This window comes from Mirounga leonina, unplaced genomic scaffold (assembly GCF_011800145.1).
Source record: "Mirounga leonina isolate KUSES-001 unplaced genomic scaffold, KU_Mleo_1.0 Mir_239, whole genome shotgun sequence".
NCBI lineage: Eukaryota > Metazoa > Chordata > Mammalia > Carnivora > Phocidae > Mirounga > Mirounga leonina.
Window position 1 is genome coordinate 2,047,702 of NW_023270624.1, and position 20,910 is coordinate 2,068,611.

At 45.8% G+C, this 20,910-nt stretch overlaps 1 long non-coding RNA gene across 1 annotated transcript; it reads right to left on the bottom strand.

Moving 5' to 3' along the window:
* Positions 1–9,839: 9,839 nt before the first annotated feature.
* Positions 9,840–20,841, bottom strand: LOC118026532. Its single transcript, XR_004683602.1, has 3 exons — positions 20,481–20,841; positions 11,974–12,450; positions 9,840–10,706 (listed from the first exon to the last, which is right to left on the bottom strand). It is a non-coding gene; the product is annotated as an uncharacterized LOC118026532 (long non-coding RNA).
* Positions 20,842–20,910: the final 69 nt, after the last annotated feature.

A 20,910-nucleotide genomic window follows, 5' to 3' on the forward strand; every position in this document is an offset into this window, starting at 1 on the left:
CGGGACGGCTCCTCCAGCCCTCTGCAACTCCTGAGTGGGACAACCTCCAGCTCTTCTAGCCAACACGTGAGGATGAGGGCCCTGCCTCCCCGGCTCCTTAGGAGGGTAGGAGCCTGGCTTCCGTAAGCACCAGTTAGCAAACCCAGATGGCCTAAGCCCGCATGTGTATCTTCCCACTCCCTGATTCTGCTCACCACCCCTGGTGACTGCACTCAGAGCAGGATGGGATTTTTCAACGTTGGGATTCTTAGTTTCTCCGGAGATCGAGAACTCTTTGGTATGAGTGTGGGAGAGGGATCGGGTGGCAGAGCAGCTGAGCTTCATGTGTGAGGAGGTGCGGCCTGGCTCTGGACAGTTACCTACCCCCTTACCTCGGGTTCTGCTTGTCAGAACGTGGTGGCCAGCTCCGGGGTGTAGCCAGTGCCTCTGGCTAAGTCATTTCATTGATTTGAGCTTCTCTTCCTGCCTCGGCACACGAATCTGTAAAATGTTTATGTGTAGAAACTTACTTTTTTTTCAGATAGAAATTTAGATATTGCTCTCAGACGCAAGTAGGGCTTATTTCTTAAGAGTGGGGGGTTGGGGGGCTGCCCACGGGTCTGACAGGCTCTCCAGGGGGAGCTGAATCACCTCCCAAGAACCAGGTAGGGCAGAAACTACTGACCACTCCCAGGCACCGGGCTCACCTTCTTCGCTGAGCAGTCCGACCCCACCCGGCAGAGTTCGGACAGGGCACCTGTTCAGCTTCCCTCAGGCCTCTGGCCAACGCGATGTGAGCAGAAGTAAAAGGGCAACTCTCAGGTGATTCCCTGAAAAGAAATCTCGTAGTCCTCTGCTTCCTTTACTTCTTGCACCTGGCTGGGAAAGGGGACAGCTGGAGTGGCTCTTGAACCCACGGGTAGATATCACGTATTGACGATGTGAAACCAACACGTCAGCATCATTGCCCAGTGACCTTGGAGAGTCGGTCTCGTTAAAGCCAGTGTGTCTGGGTCTTTTTGGAAAGTGGCTCAGCCAGTTGCATAACCAGGAGACCAAGGCTCAAAGGACGAGTTTGATAACTTACACGTTCCCTACTCTCAGCCCTCAGCCATGCTCAACGTATGGAAGGCCATTTCACTTATGTTCACATGTGTTCCCATGTGGCTTTGGCCCACTTTTATTATTTTATTATTTTATTTTATTTTATTTTATTTTATTTTATTTATTTTATTTTATTTTATTTTGTTTGTTATGTTATGTTATGTTATGTTAGTCACCATACATTACATCATTAGTTTTTGATGTAGTGATCCATGATTCATTGTTTTCATATAACACCCAGTACTCCATGCAGTATGTGCCCTCCTTAATACCCATCACCAGGCTAAACCATCCCCTCCCACCTCCCCTCTAAAACCCCTGTTTGTTTCTCAGGTCCATAGTCTCTCATGGTTCATCTTTCCCTCCAATTCCACCCCCCCTCATTTTCCCTTTCCTTCTCCTAATGTTCTCCATGCTATTCCTTATGTTCCACAAATAAGTGAAACCATATGACAATTGACTTTCTCTGCTTGACTTATTTCACTTAGCATAATCTCCTCCAGTCCCATCCATGTTGATGTAGAAGTTGGGTATTTATCCTTTCTGATGGCTGAGTAATATTCCACTGTATATATGGACCACATCTTTATCCATTCATCTGTTGAAGGGCATCTTGGCTCTTTCCACAATTTAGTTATTGCGGACATTGCTGCTATGAACATTGGGGTGCATATGGCCCTTCTTTTCACTACATCTGTGTCTTTGGGGTAAATACCCAGGAGTGCAATTGCTGGGTCATAGGGTAGCTCTATTTTTAATTTTCTGAGGCACCCCCACACTGTTTTCCAAAGTGGCTGTATTTGGCCCACTTTTAAAACTTCCTCAACACCCTCCCCCAATAAAGAAGTCTGCAGGTTTGTTGAATGAGAGGATCAGAAGAGTTGGTTCATCATCCAATCAGGCATCAATGTAGATGCTAATTTCTGAAATGATGTAAGAAAACAAAGGAAATCAGTAGAAAATCTGATTTCTATTTCCTTTTCTTCTTGCATCATTTCCTGCTAGCTCCCACCTTTCTTTCTTTATTTATAAGGAGAATTTTCCTCACTCCTCTTTCCCCTTGGATTTTCCCTGGAGTGCCTACACAAGTTGTTCAAACATGTGACATCACGTGGGTCCGCAGTGACGGCTCATGGAAAAGTAGGACATAGCTGGCTGATGGTGATTGAGTACCAGGAGATGGTGACACCGCACGAGAGCAGGGACCTTCCTGCTGAGACACTGCTAAACCTCAGGGAAAACAGAAAATGTCAAGAGTCACCTCCAGGTAAGAAGCAGCTGTAAAAAGAAACGTAAAGTGTTTAGCAGACTTTCTTTTCAAGTTGAAATGTTAATAATTGCCATCCTTTATGAGTCAGCCATAGGTCTAGGAGTCTCCCATACACAGCATCTAATCTTTACAGGATTACTCAAGGTGAACATTCTTATTCACACTTTACAAATGAGACTGGAGTTCAGAGTAAGATTAGGGATTTGAACCCAGCCTTGACCCTTCCTCCCCCCCCCCCCCCATACCACCCTTCCTTCCACTTCAGACAAGAAATATAAAGTATTAAAAGCTGGCCTTGGAGGATGTGACTGATTTTATGTGTCGTTTTAGCTGGCCATGGTGCCCAGATATGTGGCCAGACATCCTTCTGGATGTTTCTGTGAGGATGTTTCTGGATGAGAGATTAACGTTTACATTGACAGATGAAAGCAGATTGCCCTCCATAATGGGGGTGGTCCTCATCCAATTAATTGGAGGCATGTGTAGACCAGACAGACTGACCTCCCCTGAGCCAAGAGGAATTCTGCCAGCATTGAGCATTCAGACTTCAACCCCAGCATCAGTGCTATTCCTTGGGTCTCCAGCCTGCAGATTTTGGAGAAAACAGTGTTCGCAGAGATCAGTGCCGGTAGATCACAAACCGAAAGAACCAGAGAGGAAGTGAAGTTGATTTGCTTCATGTGTGAGGAGTAAACTGCTCCTGCTCCCGGTACTAAACTGCTTTCCTGCATCTTCAGTGGTTTCTCTGTGAATGGCACAGGGGGTAGTGAGCTAGGTAAAGAGGCTGGCGCCAGAGTAGTGTCCTCTCCCAGTGTGTAATCGCGCATCCGTGGTGGAGGTCCTCTTCCTGGGCTCGTAGGGGGACGACTTTCCCCAGGCTCCTTTGCAGGTAGGGGTGATGATGTGATCGGTCAGTGAAAGGTGGGTGGTATGATGTAAGCTACTTCCTGGCTTGGCCCACAACATTTTCTGTAGACCTCCAGCTCTCTCTTCGCCTGTTCCCGCCGCCTGGGAAGTTCATACTCAAAATGAGTCGACTAGAAGATGGAGGAGGGTCACCTGCACCGTATTCGACAGTGTATGAGCAAGAAATAAACCTTAAAGCACATCAACTCGCTTCCTAGGCTGGTCTGTGCTGACAGAGGCAGCACCCATTAGCCTCCATTGGTTGGAGGAAGCTAGGCTGCTGGAACAAAGAGAGTCAATGATGCAATGTTGTTAGAGCAACCGACTGATCTGTTGGCACAAGCTGGGCCAGTGTGATTATTTTTGCAGGTGTCTTCAGTTTGGATGATAAATTATAGGGACGCCCTATTTAAGGAAAAAAGAACTTTAAGTTTCTCTCACTTCCCAGTCCAAAGTGAGCTCTGTTGCCTGGCAGCTCTCTCCTCTGCAAGCTTCAGGGCACTGCTCTCATCGGGATGGTTGGAGCTGAGCTGCTGCCTTGCTGAGGTTGTCATCAGCGATTTTTTTTTTTTTTTGAGAGAGAGGGAGAGAGAGTGAGTGTGCTCAAGGGGGGGAGGGGCAGAGGGGGGGAGAGAGAGAGAAAATCTCAAGCAAACTTCATGCCCAGTGCGGAGCCTGCCATAGGGCTTGATCTCATCACGCTGGGATCATGACCTAAACCGAAATTAAGAGTTGGATGCTGAACCAATGGAGCCACCCAGGCGCCCTGAGTTTTTGACTTTTTTTTTTTTTTTAAGATTTTAGATATTTATTTGACAGATAGAGAGAGAGCACAAGTAGCAGGAGCGGCAGGCAGAGGGAGAGGGAGAAGCAGGCTTCTCGCGGAGCAGGGAGCCCGATGCGGGGCTCAATCCCAGGACCCTGGGATCATGACCCGAGCCAAAGGCAGTCGCTTAACCGGCTGAGCCACTCAGGCGCCCCAATGACTTTTTGACTTTTTAATCTTCTGATTCCCATGGTTAAAGAAAGACCAAAGTGGAGGCCACAGTTTGAATATACCCCTAGCCCAAGCACTCTTAGTCATGTAAATGAAACATAAAACTCCTGATTTTTCAATAATGCTGATTCTCACCTTAACCAAAATTAAGCTTTCTTCACGTCAGCATAACCTATAGCTTCCTACTCACCTACACACACTTAAGCTAGAAGGAATATCAGTTTCTAGAAACCAATCACAAGAGAAAACAATGTATTTCCTCATGCTAAGTTGCCCTGGAACAGCTGAGAGGTAGGCGATAACCACTTACGGTTTGAAGTCGTCCTGTTCACAAATAGTTTGTTTTCTGGCTCAATAAAATATTCATATCAAGTAAGTCTCTCTGGATTTTTCTCTTGACACCATTCTAGACTGTAAGCACAAAGAGATCAGAGTCCAAGGCTTTTTGTTTCTTTTTTATTGTTACGTTAATCACCATACATTGCATCATTAGTTTTAGATGAAGTGTTCCATGATTCATCGTTTGTGCATAACACCCAGTGCTCCATGCAGAACGTGCCCTCCTCAATACCCACCACCAGGCTAACCCATCCTCCCACCCCACCCCCTCTAGAACCCTCAGTTTGTTTCTCAGAGTCCATAGTCTCTCATGGTTCGTCTCCCCCTCCGTTTCCCACCCTTCATTCTTCCCCTCCTGCTATCTTCTTCTTCTTTTTTTTCTTAACATATATTGCATTATTTGTTTCAGAGGTACAGATCTGAGATTCAACAGTCTTGCACAATTCACAGCGCTCACCATAGCACATACCCTCCCCAATGTCACTTCTTATTTTGAGATCATTAGATTCATAAGCAGTTGCAAGAACAGAGATCCTTTACGTAGTTTCTCCATAATTGTAACATCTTGCAAAACTCTAATATAATATCACAACTAGGCTGTCGATAGTGGTACAAGGCCAAGATCTTGTACAGATGTCCTCAATTTTACTTGTACTCATGTGTATGTTATTTAGTTCTGTGCAACTTTATCACGTGTTGATTTGTGTGACCACCACCACCACCACCGTCAAGACGCAGAAAGGCCGACTTGGCTTCTGTTCACTCTCCCTTCCTCCAGCTGCCAGAGCAACATCTGCCACAAAGCAGACCCTCCGCAAATGCTCGTTGAGTGAATGGATGAATGCTGTGCTAGCGAGGGTTCTCAGAAGCCGCAAAGGAGATGCAAAAAGCCGCCAGTGTAAGTGACATACCTACAACAGTCCAGAGGTAGGACTGCTGGGGTCCTACCATGTGCCACTGGGCCAGGTGGTTGCTGCAGCCCACCGCGTCCTGGGCTGGTGGGCGGGGAAAGTCAGGACAAGCCCAGTCCTTCCAAGTGCAAGGCCTGGAGGTTGCACTCATTGCTTTCCCTCACATCCTTTTGGCCAGAACTGAGTTGCAAGCACATATCAGGCTACAAGGGAGATGGAGGCTGATGGTGTTATGGGGCTGCCGTTATTCCTCCCCTCCCTGCGCTTGGCAGGGATCCCCAAGGCGGGGGGTACTCCCCTACCCCACTGATTTCAGCTCTGGCCAGGGGAATGGGGGCAGAAGTGACAATGTGCCCGTTCTGAGCCGAGGCCTTAAGTGGCCTCTCATGTTCCTCCCCATCCCACTGGCACAGGGGCCACCCTCCATGAGAAGAGCCTGCTGCAGGAAGCTAGGGGTCCAGAGGATAAGACAGGTGGAGCCCCCCTAAATCTGTTCATGGCCTGAAGCAGAGCTGCAAGAAAAATAAGTGGCTTTTTTGGTGGGGGGAGGAGAAGCCACTGAGATTTGGGGTTACTTGTCAGGCCACATCATTGTGGCAGAACCTTCATGCAGTGGCCATGAGGTCAGCCTTCACTGAGGAGTTCTACTGTTAAAGAAGGCAAGAACATGGGGTGCCCGGGTGGCTCAGTTGTTAAGCGTCTGCCAGGGTCCTGGGATTGAGTCCTGCATCAGGCTCCTTGCTCAATGGGGAGCCTGCTTCTCCCTCTCCCTCTGGGTTCTCTCTGTCTCTCTCAAATAAATAAAGTCTTAAAAAGAAGGAGGAGAAGAAGAAGGGAAGAACACACATTAGTGTACCATGAGAATTCCGTGGGGATGAGAGGGGTCCTTCCTGGACAAAGCAGAGACCGCCCAAGCTGTGGAGGGCTCAGTTTGCATGAATATAATGTAAGGGGGAGCACGTTCCTGGAACTCTCTTGTGGATGGAAGCACTGGAGATGGGCTGACCTGGGCCAACTGGAATGGTGAGAGCACACCGGGAGCCCCTCTGTCTGTGCCTTAACGAATAAAACGGTCATATTAAACAAAGTTTGGGAAGAGTTTTCTCTGTGAGGCAAGAGATGGTGCTAATACTAGAAGCCTGAAATAAATGTGTTCCACTGTATTAAATCGTTAATCAGTGTCTGTCTGTTGCCGGTATAGCTGGAGAAAGCTGCCATTCTGGTCTGCATCCTATACAAGATTAGGAATGCACAGGAGGACAGCTGCTGCATCTGTGGGATCCATCAAACTTTAAAGGATCATTTCTCCAAGGTGCCTCGGCTCCTCAGCACTCACAATCTGCATGATAAATGCAGCCTTTTAAAGGAAGCAGTTCTCCGTATTACTTGCTGACTATTCTGCCAAGAATTTGGGTGTACAGACTCGGCATCGAATTTTTTCTACGTGGGAAACTGCTAGAAATATGCAAGAGGTAAAAAGCCTTTGAAAGCACAGCGATTGAGGGGTGAATATCCATTCTGAGGTAGATGAATTCGTCCCTGATAAAGTATTGGCTGCTTATTTGAAACTGAGGAAAATAAAACATAGCTTAAAACATTTCTTCAAATACAAATACAACCTAAATTTTATCTAGGTTGTCTTTGCTTGTTTGTTGTTTGTTGTTTTGTTTTTTGGTATTTATCTTCCTACTGTGTTTTGAAAATTTAAAAACACTTAAAAATGTTGAAAGACTAGAACCACAAATGCTTTCCATCTAGATTCAGTGGTTGTTAATGTTTTTACCCTATTTGCTTTTTCTCCTTCTCTCCCTCCTCCCAACATACCAAAATACACCAGTTTTGAAAATAACTTACTAATATGACATCATGATCTCTAAATACTTCAGCACGAATCTCCTAAAAACAAGGACAATCTCCTATATAACCACAACGCCACCATCACACCCAAGAAAATTAACAATCATTCTACAATCACAACTCATATCCAAGCCATATTTACATTTTCCCAATTGTCTCCTAAAGATTTCTAGGCAATTCCCCCATGATCTAATCAAGGTTTGTAGATTCCACCTGGAGGTTCATCTCGAAACTCTCCCCCACACTAACTTCAGTTTGGTTTTGACCTATGAAGCTGATTTTTCAAGAATCCAGGCCAAGTAACTTAAAGAAAGTCACCCATTCTTCATTTGTCTGATTGTATCTGGATGGTGTTCTTTAACATTTGCTTTTAAGCCTGTATTATCCTTAAAATGGAAGTTAGGTCTGGAGACTCGATTAAGTTTAGGTAAAACATTTTTTTTTTTTTTGCAGGAATACTTTGCAGGCATCTCAGAAGAATGTTCATGCATCGGGTTTTTCCACTAGTGGAGATGCTGAAGGTGATGACTTGGTTGAGAAAGTGACTGCGAAACCTCCACGGAGAATGGTCTGCCCGGAAACGGAGATTGAGGCCAAGTTCACAGGCTAATGTTCTATGACAGATGCAATCCTATGACTGCAAAAAAGGCGGGGGAAAAGAATTGAAGCAGAAGAGGAGGGAAAATGAATGCAACGTGGTTTGTTGCCAAGCTGGTCATGGTTTTGTAGGCAGCCCCACTTGGTCACGTGGGGCGTCTTTGGAGGTGCTCTATGCACCGTTTCATATGGGAAGAGTTGTTCTCTGGCACAAAGCCCACCGCGTGTAAATGGCCCTGTACTTCTGGATTGTTTCCAGTGCCCCCGGGCAGCCACTGGGAAAGCCAGGGCTTCTGTGGGTCCCACTGTGTCTGACTTGGGTATGGAGCTTCTGTAGACCTTTCCGGTGTAACAACAGCCTTGCCGAAGGCACAGACATCTATCATTGCAGGAGGGGAGGTGACGAGATGGAGCCTGGAGCTTTGCCTCCATCACGGGGACCTCACCAGGGCAAGCGGGTCCCGAGAGGCAGGCAGGCAGGGCCAGACAGACGCATCTGTGGGAATGGGCATACACTGGACCCAATGCCCAAAGGAACATCTTTCTCTTTGAAACTAGTAATGATCTGTGGAGTGACAATTTGCCCCTATAGGAATATCCTATTGCCCAACTATTTTTATGTACTGGTTTTACTACCCACCGATTATTCTTGCCTGAACCACTTGTTACATCGGGAGTTGCAAGGTATGGGGCTAGTCGTACCCACTGCAACTGTACTAGGCTGTCATTTCTTCTAGGCTCCTCCGGAACACAACTAGGAATATATTTATGTATACAAGGATATATATATAGGGATTATTATATAGCGATTATGTATCTCTCTATATAAATATATACATTTTAATTTCCCCTTCTTTATTACACAAATGCAGAACACTGTATATTCTTTGTCTCGATTTTTTTTTTTGAAGATTTTATTTATTTGAGAGAGAGAATGAGAGAGAGCACGAGAGGGAAGAGGGTCAGAGGGAGAAGCAGGCTCCCCGCTGAGCAGGGAGCCCGATGCAGGACTCGATCCCGGGACTCCAGGATCATGACCTGAGCCGAAGGCAGTCGCTTAACCAACTGAGCCACCCAGGTGCCCTCTTTGTCTCGATTTTTTTCTTTTAATAACATATACACAAGGAATTGTTCCACACTCATTCATAGATTTAAGTCAAATGCTAAAATCCATTAACTATTTACTACATATGTGTGTCCAGTGTATTAGTCAGGGTAGGCCAGGCAAGGTTGTAGTAACAAACAAACCCCCAAGTCTTTACAAATAAAGTTTGGCGTCTTGCTCACATAAAGTCCTGTGTGGGGTAGGACACCTCCTGTGTCCTAAAGCCATGTGACTTGGAACAGATGTCCCCCATGGTCACCAAGCTGAGTAGTCATGCCAGAGCCCAGTCCCGTGGCCCCAAGCCAACACAAGGGAGGTTGGAACTGTGTCTCATTCTTCACGAAGAGGAAACAGAAATGGCATTTGGTGAGATGTATAGTATTGTCTCTGCCACTCCAGACTTCACGTTCATTCTCTCATGGAAATCCCACCACAGCTCTACAAGGGAGGTACTTTCATTATCCCCATCTTACAGCAAAGGACACTGAGGCTTCAAGCTTCTGTATGCCTTTCAAAATCATAGTGTTCCTGTGTGTCGGGATTAATTTCAGATCCAGGTGTATCTGGTACTGTCCATTAAAAAAAAAACACACAGCAAACCCATTTCACCCATGCACAAAAGCAAAATCCACAGAAACGTTGGAGATCAGAGCGAGTGGTGTAGGACAACAAATATTTAGGCTTAGGATTAAGAAGCTATTTCTTACCAAAAAAGTGCAAAATAAAAATGAAATCCCTGGAACAATAAAGACTAAAACATCACAGGACACAATGTTTCAGTAACATTGGATGATAAAACAGCTTTATTTATAATTTCTGAATCAAGAGCTAATGTTATACACATTTCTTAATGTACAGAGTGGGACTATAAACACTTTTTTCTTCCTCTTCCTAAGTAAGAGCATTGTGTGTTCAGTGCATGAGAGAAATAATGACTCTTTTTTTTTTTAAAGATTTTATTTTTATTATTTATTTGAGAGAGAATGAGAGACAGAGAGCACGAGAGGGAAGAGGGTCAGAGGGAGAAGCAGACTCCCCGCTGAGCAGGGAGCCCGATGTGGGACTCGATCCCGGGACTCCAGGATCATGACCTGAGCCGAAGGCAGTCACTTAACCAACTGAGCCACCCAGGCGCCCAATAATGACTCTTTCAAAACCATTTGGGATAGTTCTGAGGAATTAAGCCAAGTGAGCTCCAGAGATTTCAAAGTTGAAAAATCTTTCTTTTAGAGGAGGAAATAAATAAAATTTAGAGTCTTTTGGACAGTGTGTTTAGTCCCACATTATTTATTGTATTTGTATACTATCTATTATTAGATTTATTGCCTAAGATTGGGTGCAACAATGCTGGATCCCAGTGTATGTTTTTAGTAAGTGATTGCGGCAAAATGAACAAAAGTCACAAAACCAGGAACTCCACTTCAAATGAAGCATTGGCCATCCATATACGCAAGGGACTGCAGATTCCATGAAAAGGTAAGGTGGTTCTGGAAGGTGACTGTTCCAGAACAAGGCAAAGCTCACCCTTGCCTGTGAGTGTGAAGCAAACTCATCCTGGCTGTTGATCCATCTCAGTTTTCACGATAATGCCCTGCAAGCATCAACCTCTTGTCAGTGGTTTCCAAGCATCTTGGACCCTAACTACGGTAAGAAATATTATTAGCCGTGTATTCACACAGCCACTCACAGATGCAGTTTCATGAGATGTAATACAAGCAAAACACTCTGACCCTCTCCCCTCAACCTACTCTATCCCCTCCTTTCCCCCAAATGCGGGCATGCTTGCACTCACTCATACCCTGTAAGACCGGCGGTGTGAAGTCCCTAAGCTGTCACTGCTTACTGCTTTGGCTGGACAATCAAACCAGCCTGTGTCAATTACCTATTCTCTCTCTTTGCTCCACAGCTCCCAGAAGGAGGAGAGGCTCAGTGCTTGGAGAACGTACTGTCACCCCAGAATCAGTAACCAAACCCTGGAGCCTGGAGGACTCAGAGCTATTTATAGAAGCTGCCACTACTCCTTTAATTCCATCCTCACAAATGTTCAGGTTCACTGAGCATGTTGACATATCACTAGGATTGCCAGATTTAGCAGAGCAAAGCAAGCAAACAAAACCAAGACGCCCAGTTACATTTGAATTTCAGATAAACAATAATTCTTTAGTGTATGTCTTCTGCAATACCAATAATTCCTTGTTTATCTGAAGTTCACATTTAACTGGGTGTTTTGTTTTGTATCCGACAACCCGAGTGGCTGCACACCCTGTTTCCCTTTGAACATCTTAAATTTTTTTTTTTTAAGATTTTATTTATTTATTCATGAGAGACAGAGAGAGAGAGAGAGAGAGGCAGAGGGAGAAGCAGGCTTCCCACGGAGCAGGGAGCCCGATGCGGGACTCGATCCCAGGACCCTGGGATCATGACCTGAGTCAAAGGAAGACGCCCAACCATCTGAGCCACCCAGGCGCCCGAACATCTTAAATCTTAAGGACAGATCTAGGCTGGACAGGATGCAGGCATTACTCTTGGGAGGGGGAACATTCTGGCTTAGCCTCCTTCTGCTCTCCTCAGTTTTAATTGCTGGCGATGTGCCCCACAGCCCCCTTCAGGGTTCTCCCGCCCAGCAGTCACCCTTGGATAGGGAAGGTTTCTCAAGCCCTGCTCCTGGAGTCTCCATAAGGGATCCTCTCCTTGAGGGACAGCCTACAGGGAGGACAGAGAATTGCGTCCTACTCCACGCCTCCTGAGTGCTTCCAAGTCTATATATCTCGAAGTTGCATGCTTGCCTTTCCCTCAAAGCCTCTTCATCCCCTCAGGATTAGCACCTTTGGACTTGGTGTTTCTTCTCATTACTGCCCCCCCCCACACACCACCCCAAGACAACTGGTCATTGCCTGAAATTGCTCACAAATGGATGGTTTAGGGAGGTGCTGGGATCTTCTCTGCCTCTGTGCCTCACGTTTGATCAACGGCAAGAATAAATCTCACCTCCCGGTAAAGGCTTTGAGTCTGAGTAGTGAGCTTGGGGGCCTTCCAGGGCCTCCCTCCGTGGCTTGGGTTGGGTTGTGAGGTAGTCACTGTGTTTCTTCAGTGGGCGGTGAGCAGCACAAGGACAGGGGCTCCACATTTGTGGAATTAGTACATGAAGGAGAGTCTGCTGCAGGTGGACAGAGAGGGGCAGTTGAAAAGTATGGGCCATGATCCTTGCCGTCCCTTCCTTTTGCTTTCTAAGACCTTTTCAGGAAACACACCTTCCTCCTTCTGATTGCCGAGATCCATCAAGACTTGTTGCCCAGGCCACAGTTTCTTCCGGGGCCTTCTCTCCCCTCGTTAACACTTACTTATCCAGACCTTTCTGCCAGGGCCGTCTGGGTTGTCCCAAGTGCTATTAAAAAAAAAAAAAACACAACAAAACTGATGTCCAAATGGCTGCCACTGGGATAAATCTGCAATTCCCTATTAAAAAACAACAACAACAAAACCCTCATAGACGTTTATGAAGTTCTGCTATTTGGGGCTAGCATTGTTAGGGTCACGTAAGGTTAAGACACAAGTACCTGCATTCAAGACTCATAGTGGAAGTCAGGATTTGAATACATTGCAAAGCCCTTTCAGGACGACCCTAAAAGACTAGGAGATAATAAGACGCCTTTTACACGGCTTCTAAAGCTCATCTAATGATGTGGAATCAGAGCATTTGATCAGATTTTCCCTAAAGTTTCCTTACTTGTTCCAAATAGATTGTTCAAATTTTATATAATAAAATAACAAGATACTGTGTTCACTCTGCGCCAGGCAGGATTGCTGGCAACTCCTCCGGTCTTCGTAAGAATACCACGAGATCTTCGTTTCCCCCTCTGCAGGTGGGGCAATTTAGGCGTGGGGTTGACAACCAGCCCACGCACAGCACCCCACGCTGGAGCGGGTATATAAACCCGAGGCGGCAGCTGCCACGTGCACACAACACACGTCCATCCTGCGTCTCTGCGGGCCTTCCCACACTTACTTTGCAGGTTGCACTTCCTTGCGTTGTAAACGGGGAGGCCATATACTGTTCTTGGAAAGCCTCTGCTATTTTCCATTACCCTACAAACTGGGTCCTCTGGGTTCAAACTGGCACAATTTTGCAGCCCAGTTTCTAACATTTTAGAAACTATGTATCTATGGAACAATGGCTGTATCTCTTTCTAGGGATTTGGTTTACTGGAATCTGTAAATTTCACTCAGCTTTTAAGCCCAAAGTCCTGCCTCATTCACTAGGTCATGTTTCTTTCCTCATTTACTCAAAATTGATCAGGTTAAGTCTTCAACATTCTCTGTCTCTCTCCTACCCTTCTGTCTTGGTTTTGACTCCACAGCCTCCCAAGCAGGGTTTCCACACCGCGCTTCACTAAAACTTTGGTTTCCTCAGTGGCTGCTCACATCTAGCTACATCTTACAGCCGTTCACCGCCCACTCCAGTCTCCGCTGGGGGCTGGGTGGAACTGAGGAAGAGGGGAAGGAGTAAGACCAAGGACGACAGCTGCACCGCGACGAATTCCAACACAAGGCAAAGAAGAACCAGTGCTGACAACTACCATGGTTTCAAGGAGGGGGTGGCATTTGGGCTGGTAATGGAAGACTTCCGAAGATCTTCCGGGGGAAAGAGAAGCACAGAGTGGAGCCCAGGCTGCGAGGGAGATGAATTCGGAGTCTCCGTGTCCCTCAGAGCAAAGATCCCCGGTCTCTTCCCTGGAATGAAGTGCCTAGGTACTGTCAAAGTCCAGAAAAGAGTAAATTATTTTTTTTTCTTTGGGATATTCTCCTCACTCTAGGTTGTAGCTGAGTATATCTGATCTATTTAATACATATGTGTATGTATAAAATAGCATACAGACACAAACACACACCCAATTCTCTGCTGAAATTCCAGTTGTTCTTTCCCACTCAAGAAAGCATGTTAAACGCAAGCATGTGGGGCGCCTGGATGGCTCAGTAGGTTAAGTGTCGGATTCCTGGTTTCAGCTCAGATCACGATCTCAGGGTCAGGGGATCTAGCCCCGTGTCAAGCCCTGCATAAGGCTCTATGCTCAGTGCAGAGGCTGCTTGAGATTCTCTCTCCCTCTCCCTCTGCGCCTCCTACTTGTGTGCATGCTCTCTCTCTCTCTAATAAATAAATAAATCTTAAAAAAAAAATGCAAGCATGCAATCCTGGTATTTCCACAGACATGATCTCACACGGGTCTGATTATTCAGCAGGGTCAATCATCTGAAAAGGTCAGCCCTTTAACAGGTACTAGGAATCAATCAGTGTGTAACCCAACACAGAGGTGACTGCCACGCTGCAGTGAGACATTTGGGAGGCGCAGGAAAGGATTATTAACTCCCAGAAGCCTGTGGCTTTCTTTTTTTCCTTAAACAGCTTCCAGATGATTCCTAACGAGTGTTTGCAGGGGTGCTGGGCTGCCTTTAACTTACATTCTTCCAATATTCCAAAGTAGCCTATGGTGGGGGTGTGGTGGGGTGGGGGGAAATGGGGGGACACATGTGGACACCTTGTCCCAGAGTAAGATGGAAAACAGTGAATCACACATCTAGCAAAAGATCAGAGATGGTACTTTGAAAGATTTATGTATGTCCTTTCCTTTTTATGACTAATAAAGGTCATTCTAAAAGTTATTTAAAATGTTTCCAATAATTAGAAATGGTTATTCTGCTTTAAAACCCATTTCAAAAAAGATAAGGGAATTATGATAAGGTTAGGAATTATGATAAGGTTATAATGATAGTTTGGGGATAATAGTTGTAATCGTCTTCTCCCAAGTACTTTGAACGGCTCCTGTATGAGGAGCTTTGAAGGATTTGGTTGGGGTGTGTGAGAGCTGGTCGCTGCAGTCAGGACCTTTAGAGTCCAAGAACCCTGACACAAAAACCAGCGTAGATTATAAGGAGTAGGAATATTCCTGTTTGAACTTGGCTCTGCTTGAAGTAAAGCATGCATGACCCCAAACCAGGAGTTACTCTCTCCTTGCCTTTAAGACCTTGCTGGTGACCCACTGAACCCCTGGAAATATTCCGGATTCATTTCTTTTGTCCCTCTAAACACTTCTTCAGTACTTCAGTTTTTTACTTGAAAATTTCTTTGTTCTTTTTGAGAATAAGTCTCCTCTTTCCCTGTGACTGATACATCCTGAAGGCAAAAGGTACTTCTGTTTTGGACAGTGCTCCCTTGACTGCTCCCTCGCCCTCTCCTCCGCTCTCCCAGCTACACCCACCATCTGTACTGACTCATACAGGGAAACAGCCTCCTGGCATCAGGAGTCAAGGTTTCTCCCTCACTAGGTAACTGGACAACCCTCACTAATGGAGATGGTCTATGGAAATGCTGGCCCAAGCTGCTCTTGGTTTGAATGCAAATTCACAGATTTAAAAACAACCCAGTGATAGTCAGAACTTGTAATTGTTAAAGAAAGGTGTTTAAAGGCAGACCAGCTTTCACTATGGCCTAATCATACTTTGAGAGCCCTGAAAAAGGGACAGGCCAGATGAGAAACAGGAGTAGCTTCCTAAGGGGGCAAGGGGGAAGGTGGGCCTCAGGGCTTTCTCTCTTCTCAGATGGAGAGGGCATTAAGTGATCTCCCACGAAAACTCAATGTGACCACCACCCTGGCACTTTCCGATTGCTATCTGTAAACTTCTAAACCCCATAGATATTTACATTGCTGTCTGCAGTTTTAAAAGAGTTCTCACAGCCTTGGTTTCATTTGATCCTCATGAATACCTTGCCAGGGGTGAAGGATACATTTCATTATCTGCACCTTGGAAAAGGTAACCAAATCTTCCACCACAAAAATCAGAGGAGCCAGGAGCCGAGCTGGCATTAAACAAATTACAAATTTGTTTTAACTGAATTAAACAAATACAGAAATATATGAGTGTTTTAAGGTAAACAGGTCTCTGCCCTAAAGAAACTCATAGTCCATTTGGGGAGAAATGCTCAAAATTAAAATAATTTAACAATACAATTTAATAAGGAAAGACCAGATACAAGAGGGTCAGTGCATCCTTCACTGTGAAATGAAATGAAGAAAGTGCTATGATTCTAAGTGTACTTAAGCAGCTTTCATCCCATAACTGAATTGAAATCCCCAGTGTACTTTACCTGCCACCTAACCTTCATCTCAAGTCTCTGCTTTATATTCCAGCTTTTACTAGGGTTCCTTACGTGTCTATCAGAAGTCCAGCTTTACACTTAGCTATGGTGATGTCTGAGCTTGTCACATCCTCTTCAGTCCTGTATTTGCAGTGCAACCTCTGGTGCTCCGCACCCTCCTGCCGTTTTTTTGTTTGTTTTTTGTTTTAAGCCACAAGGAACATGAAAAAGGGAGTGGGGGATATCTGTGTTCAGTGTTCCAGAAAAGCCCACCCTCACCTCCTGGATTTGCTGAAGGGAGTAGAGTTTAGAGAATGGTGTGGTGACTCATGAATCAGATACTAAGAAAGACATTTAGGAGGAGGGTGTTTTAGGAAAGAATACCGACCTGGCCAAAGAGAGAGTGAGAGAAGACAAAGCCAGAACATGCCCACAGTCAGGACTATCTTCACCTGACAGAAGAATCATGGTGTGATAATTATGTGTGTATGGAGAGGGATAACTAATAGGGATGACAGATCATTTAAAATTGAGATTTCCAAAAATCTAGGATGGCACTGGGTATCAATGCTCTCCAGAAAACACAAATTGTCCCCAAACGCCTCCTCCTTCATCTGGGGATTCTGTGGCCTTTTCCGTGGAGACTATGGTCTTGTCTCCTTATTCACTCCTTATATCACATTGGCAAAAACAGATAACAAAAGTCTCTAGTCTACTCCTAAGTACTAATGTATTCTGAAGGCAGAGCATGGGCAGCAAGACCAGACTTCTGGCCTAACACCTGCAATGTGTCAAATGAGCACAAAGACTTAAAAGGCAAATAACAAACTGGGAAAATATTGGCAACATAAGTAACAATATTTTATTTTATAGTCTTTTTTTTTTTTAAGATTTTATTTATTTATTTGAGAGAGAGCATGAGCGGGGGAGGGTCAGAGGGAGAAGGGGACTCCCTGCTGAGCAGGGAGCCTGATGTGGGACTCGATCCCGGGACTCCAGGATCATGACCTGAGCTGAAGGCAGTCGCTTAACCAACTGAGCCACCCAGGAGCCCCTTATATTATATTCTATAAAGAGTTCTAGCAAATGAGTGACATGAATATAAAGGATAAAAGTAGGCAATTCACAAAAGTGACATAAAAACAGGTTCCATGCGGGATGCCTGGGTGGCTCAGTGGTTAAGTATCATGATCCCAGGGTCCTCAGATTGAATCCTGCATCAGGCTCCCTGCTCAGCGGGGAGCCTGCTTCTCCCTCTGCCTGCAGTTTCCCTTGCTTATGCTCTTCTTCCCTCTCTCTCTGACAAATAAGTAAATAAAATGCTTTTTTTTAAAGATTTGATTAGATTAAGATTTAAGATTTTAAGATTTGACTATCACTGGGTTGTTTTGTTTTTTAAGATTTGATTATTTCTGGATGTTTTAATTTTTTCATTTTGCTTATTTATGGTTTACTGTTTTTCTGTAATGAATGTCCATTTCTTTTATAATAATTTTTAAAAGCGGGTAATTACATGAAAATAAAAGGATAGAAGTAAAGGCATTAATAAATTCTGAATTCACTGGAATTAAACTGTAACTGATCATTAATAAATGAACAAATCATAAAGTGCTGGCATTTACCTTGAATTAATTAGATTTAGTTTTTCTGCCATCAGAAGTAATAAGGCCTAGAATAAAAAGTGACTTGAGTTATAGAAAAAAGTCACAATTCAGGCATTATCTGTCTTTGAACTGTGAAATCTGTACCTGTTATGTGTTTATATTTGTGGGGCCTAGAAGACATTTGGAAGGATATCCACTAAATTTAAAAGCGGTCCCCTTCAGCAGGTGGGATTAGAGGAGGAAGGAAGGTAAGTTTTTCTTGACGCTAGTCTGTGTTGTTTGACTTATTAGAACAAGCATGCAAAAATCTAAGTATCTTTACAAAGCATATTATGAATATTTAGAAATATGAACAGTATCTATGGTATGTTGAGAAAAAAAAATCAGAATGCAAAATATACTAGATCATGTATCTACATGTGAGAAAGGCCTGGGTGGGAATACTCTATCATGAAAATAGTTGTTCATTTATTAGCTCATTTATTCCACAAATATTTGTTGAGCACCTACTAAGGGTCAGGCACTTGGGATACAGCAAGGAATCAAGTAGCCAAATATGGCTCCCCTCATGGAATTTATATTCTAGCAGGAGTAGACAGTCAGTAAGTAGCAAGCACAGTAAATATGTTAGTTGGTAAGTGAGTGCTGTGGAAAAACTGGAGCTGATTAACATAGACTAGCACTGCTGTGAGTGAGGAGGAGGGTTAGTTACACGACGGGTTGGTCAGGGAAGGCCTGACTGAGGTGACATTTGAGAAAAGGTTTGAAAGAGGTGAGGGAGTGAATTAGGCAAATATCTAGAAGAGCTTTATAAGCAGAGCGGACAGCCAGTGTCAAGGCCCTGAAATGGGTTCAAGGAAAACCAACGAAGGCAGTGTGGCTGAGTCAGAGGTAAGCAGGGCAGTTAGTTGGTGTTGGGCTCTGTAAGGAGTTTGGCTTTTTACTCCAAGTAAACTGGGCAACCACTGCGTGGTTTTAAGTGGAGAAATGCCGGGATCCCTTTGGCTGTTGTATGGACATTAGGCTTTTGGGGGAGGGGCAGTATTGCAGAGACCTGGTTGTTTGGGTGAGGGATGCAGGGTGCTGTGGGGATGCTGAGGTGTTGGATACTAGATATAGTTTGAATGCAGAGTCAACAAAATTTCCCAATTGGGTAGAGGATGTGAGAGAAGTGTATGAGGATGGCTCTTAAGGTTTAGGCCTGAGTGAAGGAAGTGGAGTTGCCATTAGCTCAGATGAGAAAGACAGCTCGATGGAGGTTTGAGCTGGGGAAAGAACTTATTTGTGGACCTGTTATGTTTGAGTGTAACAGCAATATAAACTCTGTTTTAAGAATGTTTCTAATATTATGATGACATCTTTCCAAATAAATCATTTCAAGACTCCTGATTCAGCAATTATTACGTTCCCAGTACTGAAAATATGCGTTAGTCACTGCTAGTAATCTGGAGAAATCATGGGAACAGAAGATATGCCAGAAAACTGGAGCCTAGATTCCAGTTTTCAAAAACGGGGAAAAAACCGAGGGCTGCAAATCCGTCCACAGTCCTGGCAATATTCTGGAACATGTGAACTCCAAAAATCAGTTATAGCTCCTCTTGGATTCAGCTTGGAGTTGAGCAAGTCAGACCAATATACGTAGTAGGAAAAACCCAGGCTTTCCTTCCATGTCTTCTTTCCTATTCTATAGAACTCTTCACTTCTGATAACTTCTGACACCAAGTATGTGGGGTTTTTTCCCCCCCAACCTAGCAATTTTCTCTGACACCAGCTGGTTGTCTCACAATTTAACTCAATTCTGACACTATCTACCTGGAGATAGCTAGCATCAGATCCCCCAGTCCCAAGAGACTGACCACGCTTCAGATACCAATCACATGTGGCGGGTCCCCAAGTTACCCACAACTTCTGTCTGACTTGGCTCCTCCCCTTGGATTTGATTATTTGCTAGAGCAGCTCACAGAACTCAGGAAAGCACTTACTTACAGTCACCAATTTATTAAAGGACATTATTAATAAAGGATACAGATGAACAGCCAGATGAAGGGATACAAGAGCTTGGAACCAATGCAACCACAGCCAACGACCAAATATTAGAACAGAAGATGCTCCCAGTGCTCTTATCACTCAGGCAATTCCGAGGGTTTTAGGAACTTTGCGCCAGGAATGAAATGAAGACCAAATATACATATTCCTTCTTATAAATCGTAACATCTCGTAAGGTAGGCCAGAAGACCGAAGCCTAGGTTACCGTTTTCAGAAAGGAGGTAAAAACAGAGGCTGCCAGTCCGTTCACAGTCTTGGCAAGAGTCTAGGGCATGTCACTAAGGGGAGGACACCCGAACTCCAAAAACGAGCAGTAGCTCCTCTTGGATTCAAGTTGCACTCCAGAGCAAGTCAGGCCAAAATATTTAGAAAAAAGGGGGGGCGGGGCCATTTTGGGACTTGCAAGTCCGCCGCAGGAGTGGGAAGGTTTCTTCGGACAGGTCTCGGGCGGCGCTGCAGGCCGGGGGCTGGGGCCGCTGCACCGCCCTCCGTCCCCTACGGGCAGGCTGCCTGCTGCTCGGGGCTGCGGCCCAGGCATCAGCGCCGCGCGCACGGACACTCGTGGAGCGCGTAGCCCGGCGGCTGCAGCGAGCGCAGAAGGCGGGGGGGGCGTTCGTTCTGGAGCGCTCTTACCCTGTCCCTTCTCTTTCCTCACCCAAGGAGACGTCCTGCTGGACGAGGGAAGCCGCGAGGGAAAGTAAGCGATGAACACAGTGAGACTTGCCTCGGTTCCGCGACGGAGCTGCCGGCACAGGAACGGTTAACGCAGGCCTCGGCGCTTCCCGCACTGCGTCTCGCCGGGGGGACCCGCAGCCGCAGGGCCGAGCTGCCGGGGCCTCGGGCCGCACCGGGTCCGCCGGCGGTTGCTAGGCGACCGGAGGCGGGCCGGGGGCCAAGCTCCCCTGCCCCCGCCCGCCCCAGTCCCACCCCGCCGGGCCGGCCGGGCGTCGACACCCGCGACCGGCGAGGCGCCGCGGCGCATGCGCTCCTCCTACGGCGCGGCGCGGAGTGACGCGCTCCCCTCGCCGCCGTGCTCTGTGCCCCGCCCCCTCTCGTGCTGTCG